The 8,915-nt window shown below is 38.4% G+C and overlaps 1 long non-coding RNA gene across 1 annotated transcript; it reads left to right on the top strand.

The window, feature by feature from the left end:
- Positions 1 to 3,143: 3,143 nt before the first annotated feature.
- On the top strand, positions 3,144 to 8,496 carry LOC107697510 (uncharacterized). Its single transcript, XR_001635202.1, has 3 exons — positions 3,144 to 3,154; positions 6,192 to 6,195; positions 8,421 to 8,496. It is a non-coding gene; the product is annotated as an uncharacterized LOC107697510 (long non-coding RNA).
- Positions 8,497 to 8,915: the final 419 nt, after the last annotated feature.

Here is an 8,915-nt window from a genome sequence, read left to right as displayed (position 1 = left end):
CCCAGCTGAACACCTCTGGTGTGACTTTAAATGCAGACCTTGAGCCAAAAACTCATCACCAAACACCAATGACTTGTACATATGTGTACAATCATTTTAGACACTTCCAAAACTGGAAATACCATTTTTAAATATATGAATTATGTTTCCATCTTTGTTGCCACAGTTTTGGAAGTGCCTTTTTCTGTTCTAAAGAAGGGGGTGTCCCAATACTTTTGTCTATATGTATGTACAAGTCACAGGTGTTTGGTGATGAGTCCCAATACTTTGGGCAATATAGTGTATGTTTGGTGCGGTAGGGGGCCCAACCTCATATTCTTTCATAGGGCCCAAAATTGCTAGCGGCGCCCCTGAATATGAGTAACAATTAAACATTACGGAAGAGGTTACCCACAGCTTAATTAGAAGGGAAAATATTAGAAAGGATCCTTGTGACATTTTGGGCGAATTATTTATTAAATGAATCATAAAAAATTGTGGTTGATAAAATGTTATTAACAATAAAATTAACAATTAATTGTTAAAATGCATTGTTTTCCTTTCATATTCCTTTTATATGTGAAGTTACCCTTTATTTTGTAGCTAATTTGCTGGGAGTGGTGGGTTTGGTTAAAAGCAACTAATGTATTATTTAGCAAAAATCCTGACTTTTGTTGTTGGTTTCTGCACACAGCTGTGTGTTCATGAGACTGTTAGCTCAGCAGTTCTCATGCCGGCTCGCCCAGAAAAAGCATACAAGTTGTGAGAAATCAAGAATAATGAAAACGAGACACGAAACACAGTCCATGTGCTCTCTTCTCTGAGGTGAAAATTGTGTTCGTCGCAACAAGAAGTTCTGACTGTCATACCGACCGGATTTCCGGTCTGGAGATCAACTCAGTGAAGATACTTTTTCTCGTGTTTTTATCAGTCTCGATTTATCGCAAATTGTGTGCTTTTCATTCGGATTGAACTGCTGCGCTAATATGTGAACATTCAGAAACCACCAGATAGAACACGCAGGCCTACGTCTGCAAGATGTCTGTTAAAGATCGCTTCATCTGGAAAGCATCTGCTATATGTCAGTTTTACATACATTCTAACATCTTAAAGACATTTTCTTAACGTCTATTTAACATCTGATAGGAAACGTCCTATAGATGTATATGCAGATGAGCAAACACTAAAAATACGTCTTGCAGATGTAAATGCAGACGTCAAATAGTCGTCTCGTGATGTACGTGTGCTATCAGGGCAACGGCCAAGGTCAGGATTTTCGTTAATACATTACATTTCGGTTTTCGGTTCATATAGAGATTGTACGTGTGTATGACCAACCATATAAAATAGGGTGAGCGTGATTTGACCAAGTACAGCATGTTCCTGAATCAACATCCTTGTCAGAATTGAGAGATAACTTTTCAGGAAATATCAGTTTTAGGCTTATGATCAGGGTTAGGTGCTTCTACACCCTTGTTAATCAGCTATCATTTCACACTGATTTTAGGAATAAATTACGGGTAAGGTTAGGTTTAGGGGTAGGGATTTTGTTAAGTCTGTATTTCTGGACAGTAATGTTGATCCAGGATCATCAAAAGATGTTGATCCAGGAACATGTCTTACTTGGCAAAATCACGGCGACCTACAAAAACACGCTGCACATGCTCACAGCACAAGCAAATAAAGAAACGTGCTGCAAATACTGACAACACAAACAAATACAGAAACGCGCAAGTAGCACAGACCACAACAAAATTACCCCAAGTTAAAGGTTAAGTTTTTTTTTTTTTTTCATTTTTTATATAATAAATGTATTTATTAATTAATTAATTTTAACGGTAAAACCATAGGTTATGTTTCATTTTTGTAAGGTAAGTTGTAAAGGTAAGCTAGCCAGCTTACATAACCTTTCAAAGTTACAGTAATTGTGTATTTCGTCAGCTTATCTAGGCTAAAATTATCCCCCCCCCAAAAAAGAAGAAAAACAAGCTAAGGAATCGTATGATCAGGATGTTAAAATAAACAAAAATCTTTTCAGAGCAAACATTGATAAATATGTCCCAGCCATGTTCGTCACTTTGCGGTTCCCTTAAATATTTCCGATATAGTCTGTTCCAGCATGTTTCTGTTTTTGCAGCGTGTTTCTTTATTTGTTTGTATTTAAACTGAACTGAGCTGGATGATGACATCACTGAATTCAATGATGAACTGTCTTTAACTGAAAAATGGGGGTTTACTATTGTCATTTTGCATTATTGACACACTATTTTCCTAATTAATGCTGTTCAGTTGCTTTGACACAATCTGTATTGTTGAAAGCGCTATATAAATAAAGGTGACTTGACTTGACTTGACTTGTATTGCGAGTATTTGCAGTGCATTTCTGTTTTTGCAACACGTTTCTTTATTTGTCTGTGTTGTGAGCATTTGCAGTGCGTGTTGTCAAATTGATGAAGATGTTTTCTTAATTTGCAGGTGTTTTTTCTATTTGCATGTGTTTTTTTCATTTGCAGCGCGTTGAGCTCTCTCGGCCACCGTAGGATAGCCTATACTAATATTAATTTTTGACAACCGTTAAAATTGTTTTGTTTGGGGGTTTTTTTTGTAATATTTTACTGCTGAATGAAAAGACCATGAATAATATCACTGTGTGACACTATACTGTTTGCATGAACGCAATATCAATAGACACTGAGGGGGACTTGTCCCAATACTTGATATTTTTGCTGTGCTCTGCTGTACTATAGGCTATCACAATGCCTGCAAATACTAAAAAGTTACATTTTTAGGCTGGTCCACCTCAGCGGTTGAAGCACTTGTTAATGTCAAAATGATAGGAAGGACTAGTAAAATCAAGGTGGACAGAAGAAAAATGCAAATTCCAGCGCGATGTTTGGCTATAGCTAAACATTTAAACGATCGAACTCAGCAGTCTTGGAGGGCATCTCAGTTCTCTAATTGCACTGTGAGGAGGCGAGGAAGGAATGCATTTCCAACCAGCCTAAAACAGACCCAGATACGTTCAGAGTCAGCCGAGCCCATTCATACTCACCTCTCCTCCGAGGAAAGAGATTGGCGCCAACGAGAGAACCTGTGCAATTACTGTAGTGAGGAAAACCATCACAATGCAGCCTGCCCTCATAAACCCAAGAGATCACCAGTAACCCCACACAGTGTGAGTACTATTGAACTTACTACTAGGCCTAGTTCTAAACGTAGTCTCCTTCTCAATTGTGAGCTCACTTCTGATAATACCACTCATTGTGTTTAAGCGCTAGTGGATTCTGGATCATTAGATCACAATCGGAAGTTATTACAAGCACTTGATGGTGGTTTGAAGTGAGATTTGAGTAAAATCGTAGTATTAATAGACTTATTTAACTTCAAGGGTGGTTCTAGGGTGAGTAGATATCTGGGGCTTAGCCCAGAAACATGAATACACGGGATACACTTAAAATGTGTGTGTGTGAGAGTGTGTGTGTGTGTGTGTGTGTGTGTGAGAGAGTGTGTGTGTGAGTGTGTGTGTGTTTAAAATCTTTATTTAAAGGGGTGGTTGATTTCACTTTTTTAACGTTAGTTAGTGTAATGTTGCTGTTTGAGCATAAACAATATCTGCAAAGTTACGAAGCTGAAAGTTCAATGCAAACGGAGATATCGTCTTTTAAAATTCTGGCAGTTTAATGCCTACAAAAAAGGCTGGTAGGGACTACAACGAGTTACTTCCCGGGTTCGTGACATCACAACCCCGGATAAACCCCGCCCTCGGGAAAAGGCAGCAAAGGGGGCGAGGCCATGCTGCGCTGCTTTAAAACCGTATATTAAAAGCTAACATAAGCAGTAGCATTTACAAATAACAGCATATCTAAAAGTATGAGACAACAATAAATAAAAAACATAGGCCTACCATTAAAAGCCGTGCTTGCACAGGTTCTGCACGATCCTCTTCAATAATATCCTCTGCTTCTTCCTAATATCCTCGGCCTTTTGACGAAGAACCCTAGCTGCGAGCACAACGTGCTGATGGGAAGTGCCTCGCAAACGGGGCACGATCCATCAACAAGCGCTCCCTCAATTAACTAAATGCATGAGCATATTACCACAAAACCATAGTTAAACCATGGTTATTGATGATTACTGTAGTAAAACCATGGTTAATTTTCGATAGTCCTGCTGCTGTTAGCGTTCACATGGATATCCCTCTCATTTGCGAATCCATGCTGATTCATGCTGCTGGGAGTCAGACCATCATCAACAGTTCTTCAGTTATCAGACTTCATTTTTAATTTAACTTTTTCTCATTTTTAAAGAAATCAGATACTCTTTTTTGACTCCCGTAGTTAGCTGAGGTGAAAAAAAACACTTGTTTTCTCATTTGAATATTCAAATTTTAGCATAGTCACGTCACTCACGCCTGATCGACTCTTGAAATGTATTTATTTCTCAAAGTCACAAACCACAGTTGACATTTAAAAAAACTTAATATTTTTTAACAATTTTATGAAGAAACCTTTATTTCATGTCATCTTTCAAGTCATCATCTTAAATTTCCTAGCTGTTTGCTCACTGACCGAACTGAAAAGAACAGTATTTAGTTTAACTTAAATATAAACAGAGTTTATATTTACTTCTTTTTTTCCTCATCTTGAAGTGTTTATATTGTTGAATAAACTGGATTAGACTCTTTTGCTGTTTTGTTGTTGTTTGCCTCACTGTTTCACATGGAGAGCTGAACCTGCAGAAACTACTACAAATGACCCACTGGGATCACATCTTATATTGTTCTCATTTAGTCCTGACTTCATTTCAAATAATTGGTTTTTAGAATTACTTCTTTTGTAGTCAAAGACTAGGGTTTGCTTTTAATCATGAGTGCAGTTTTAGCTTGGTAAGACTCGTCAGGCCTTGCATGAGTTCATCGTATCAGTCATGGTGTTAATACTGTTTGACATTTACACTGATACTGGATTCTGTAATGTGATGTGATGTGATGGAGAACAATCTCTGAGAGACTTCAGCTTTGAATGATTTTTTTGTGTTTGTTTAATGCATATTTATCACAAAAATAAAAACATAATGGATGTTGTAAATGATTCAAGTGTGATATATAGTTTGAAAGCATATATTTTACTAAATGAAAATTATTCATTAACACTGAATAAGCATTAAAATAAATCTAACTTTTATTGAGATCAAATCATTACAAAGAATACATTTACTGAAGAAGAAAAGGAAATATTTTTAACTAAAGGCTTTAAATATTAAGTGAAATGTGCAAAACCTTCAAGGAGCATTCTGATGTCTTCTGGCATAAGCTCAGATACGGGTCCCGGTCAGAGGTGGAAAAATGCTGCCTAAATGAAGTTAAAGTTTTGTATATTTTACTTGAGATTAACAAAGTGTCTGTCTGAATTTAACTGTAGTTGAGTGTAACAGCCCTGCTCTGGCTCTGGTCTGGGGTCAGGGCTCGTGTTGTGAGTCTGTAGTGAGCAGAAGTCTGGGGCTCAGGTCGCGTCTGAAGGGACATGATCGTCCAAACCGTCTCTCTCGCGCACCAGCGCTCTCTCCAGGATCACACGGCCCTCCTTATAGCGCTGGCTGTCCTCGGTGGCAAACTCGTAGATCCAGCCCAGCTTACTGCTGCAGTTCTTACAGCTGACATCGGCGGTTTCTCCATTAGGGCGATTGGGCGACGCACCACCAAAGCGTGAACGGGAGGGATTTTTTTTTTTCACATTCAACCACAGTGTTACGCTAGCTTTCACTGTTTGTTTTGCCTCTAAATAGTCCAATCGGCGTCGAGTCGCGTTTTGTGTAGTTCTCAAAAAAACTCACTCTGTATGATTTATAAGCGTTTTGAAATATCGGGACATGGGGTAATGTTCTCATAAGTCACCTTCGCCTTGTAATACCTGTGTCATACCCATGTCATTATACAAATTTGTAGTGTAAAAATAGTGTAACTATTTTAATTACTTTATTAAAGTACTGTAACTGATTACATTTGATTACTTTTTGATTACTTTTCTACATTTCTAATTAATGTTTTAAACTGTTAATAATTTTGAAACATGTAAAGCAGTCAGGGTTAATCTTTCAGTCGCACTCAACACCGATTACTGTCAGACTTTCAGAATCCATCACTCGAATTAATATTATAATAATTTCATTTTAAAGCACAGCCACCACAAAATCAGACTTTAGCACCTTTTTAGCACCGTGATCCAGGAAGATCCGGCCCATTGCAGCTGTGATATTCACACCTCACTTAATTACTTAGCATTACGAGTTATTATTATCAGTATTAATCAAGCGCGCCACACATGTCCTGAACAGTGAAGCCAATGCATTTCGATCGCCCCCACTGCAGCATAGATCTTACTCCATGCAAATCATTGCAACCTGAGACAAACTAAAGAATCAAATTACACTTCAAACACATTTTCCCCAAAGATGGTTTCATTACTTTAGGTAGCCCTTTAGGTGGTGCTTCTAGTTAGTTATTTGATGATAAAAACGGGCGTGGCATCCTGATTGTGTGGGTGGGGCTTAATCCTGTGACTCCACCCACAATCACTCCACATGACGTCATTAGAGCAAGATGGCAGTGTTGGGCAGGAACTAGTTACTAGTAACTAATACTAGTAACTTTGCAGTAACTAGTAGTGTAACTAATAACTAATAAGATTTCAGTAATAATATTACAGTTGGTATTACACGGCTGATCCTGATATAAATTGTTACTATATTTAAAAATCTTTTTGGAAAACGAAACATTTTCTTATGAACTTTTGTGATTTATTTTGATAAAATACATCATGAAATAAAATCATATATGGGTAACAGAGAAATTATAGCTGCAATTAGTTTCAAGCTGCACAATTAATGAGAATAATACAGCACTTTTACTTAAAAGTCACTATCAATCACCGCTGAGCGTTTGTAATAACTTCTGACTGCGATCCAGTGTGGATTTTGGTGAAATAAGAAATATATTGTTAGTAACATTTTAGAAGAATTTTGTGGGAAAAAGAAAAGTAATGTAACTAGTAGTGTAACTAATTGCAGTAGCCAGAGAATAATAAGTAATGTAATAATATTACTTTTGAAAGGAGTAACCAGTAGAGCCCAACACTGTTTCTGGGATGTTTCGGCTTTGTTTTTGTACAGTGTAAGGAACTAAAGACACGTCGTCTACACAGTTTTTATAGTCTATGGTATGAACGGTAATAAAGAGTGTGATACTCAGAGATATGTTTTCAGTCAGACACACACAGTCTCTCTCTTCATCAGGTGTGTTATGGACTGATAGTGAGGGGCGCTTTTGAAGCACTGCTTCCTGAAGCTTCGAAACTTTTCTGAATCATTTGTTTCCAAACAGTGGTTTCAAACTGCCAAAGTCTGTGATTTCAGTAAAAACGCTTCATTACGCCATAACTGTTTCGAAGCGTTTGCTATGATCTCTGTGAACCCGTGAATCAAGCGAGATCGACCCCCCAGCGGTGAAACATTGAAACAGCGTCTGGTTTCTCCTGATCTCAGATCACTTTCATCAATTTGTAGACATTTTTAAGGAGACATTTGTGTAATTAAAAGGATGAGAAGTAGTTACTAGTCTCTTACTGGCCTTTATATAGAAGCTGTCCATTAACACTAACAAACAAGCCCTGCAAATTAATATAAAGTGTTTTAAAAACCACATATTATACATAGACTTCATATTTAATGGTATTTTACTATTTTTATTACATTTAATGTATTATAGTTTCAGGAAATCATTTGCAATGGGCTTTTAAAAGCTGTTTTCGTGCATGTTTTAGCCTGAGTTTTTGTTGCATTTACACACTTTTGGCCAGCAGGCGTCACTAGTGTGTGGAGCGCTTCGAAACACTGAATCATTCAAGAAGGTTCGTTTCTCCCATCACTACTGAACAGAACGCGGCACGCCATCAGTCTGATGTGACGCACTAACTAGACGCAGTCCTTTAACACAGACAAACAAACGAGCAGCTCACCGTTTTCTGTCGCCTTTAAACCAGTCAGATGAAGCACGAAGCTTTCTTTCCTCTTTCTGTCCTCTCTGTCTTCTTCTTCTTCTTCTTCTTTTGGTTTTATGGCGGGTTGCGAACCAACTTCATAGGTGCATACCGCCACCTACTGTGATGGAGTGTGAAGAGAATGTACTCACCTAAATCTTAAATTCTGTTCATTATTCCACAATTCTTAAGAAATCTCATGACTGCACTTATTTGTTTTCCTGCATTTGGACCATCATTCAGGATACTACTTAATGAAAATTCTTTAACTCCTAAGGATTGTAATTCATCTTTAAGTCGATCCCTTTCTCTTTCATATGCTGTACATACCATCATAACGTGTTCCACTGATTCCTCTGTTAAACAAACATTACATAGACCAGTATTATGTTTCCCTATAATGTATAGCCCAACCCCGCCACGGCGTCTTTCCTTCGCCATGACGCCCCACTTCGTTCCTCGTGATCCTGCCGCCATCTTCCGGGCAAAACCGCTTCGCCTGTGCTCGTTTTTCCTGATCTGTGATCTCGCACTGCAACGGATAAAAATCCACGTCACTGCTCGCGCGTGCCAGCGTCCTCTCTGTCAGTGTCACAAGAGAAGAAGAGTGTTTGTCAACATCCGGGATTCTGTTCTGCGCATGCGCACATCACACGTGCACTGATGACGTACGACGTTAACGTTGATTCGATTTACAGGATATACCCTGCGTTCCATTCGGAAGGGCTCATCCCTATGCTCTAATCCCTTCAAAGGGTTTACCCTCCGGAGTGAGAGCTTCGAAAGGGTTGAAGGGTGTAGGGGACCAAACAACTGTTTCTTGAAGTGCCCTTCTGCGTCATCATCACGTGCCCACACTGTAACAGTCATAGCCTGTCACAAGGTTCATTTTGTATTCTTTTG

Source organism: Sinocyclocheilus anshuiensis, unplaced genomic scaffold (assembly GCF_001515605.1).
Source record: "Sinocyclocheilus anshuiensis isolate Anshui unplaced genomic scaffold, SAMN03320099.WGS_v1.1 scaffold1452, whole genome shotgun sequence".
NCBI lineage: Eukaryota > Metazoa > Chordata > Actinopteri > Cypriniformes > Cyprinidae > Sinocyclocheilus > Sinocyclocheilus anshuiensis.
Note: the sequence above shows the minus strand (reverse complement) of the source record. Positions and strands in the feature narration are given on the sequence as shown.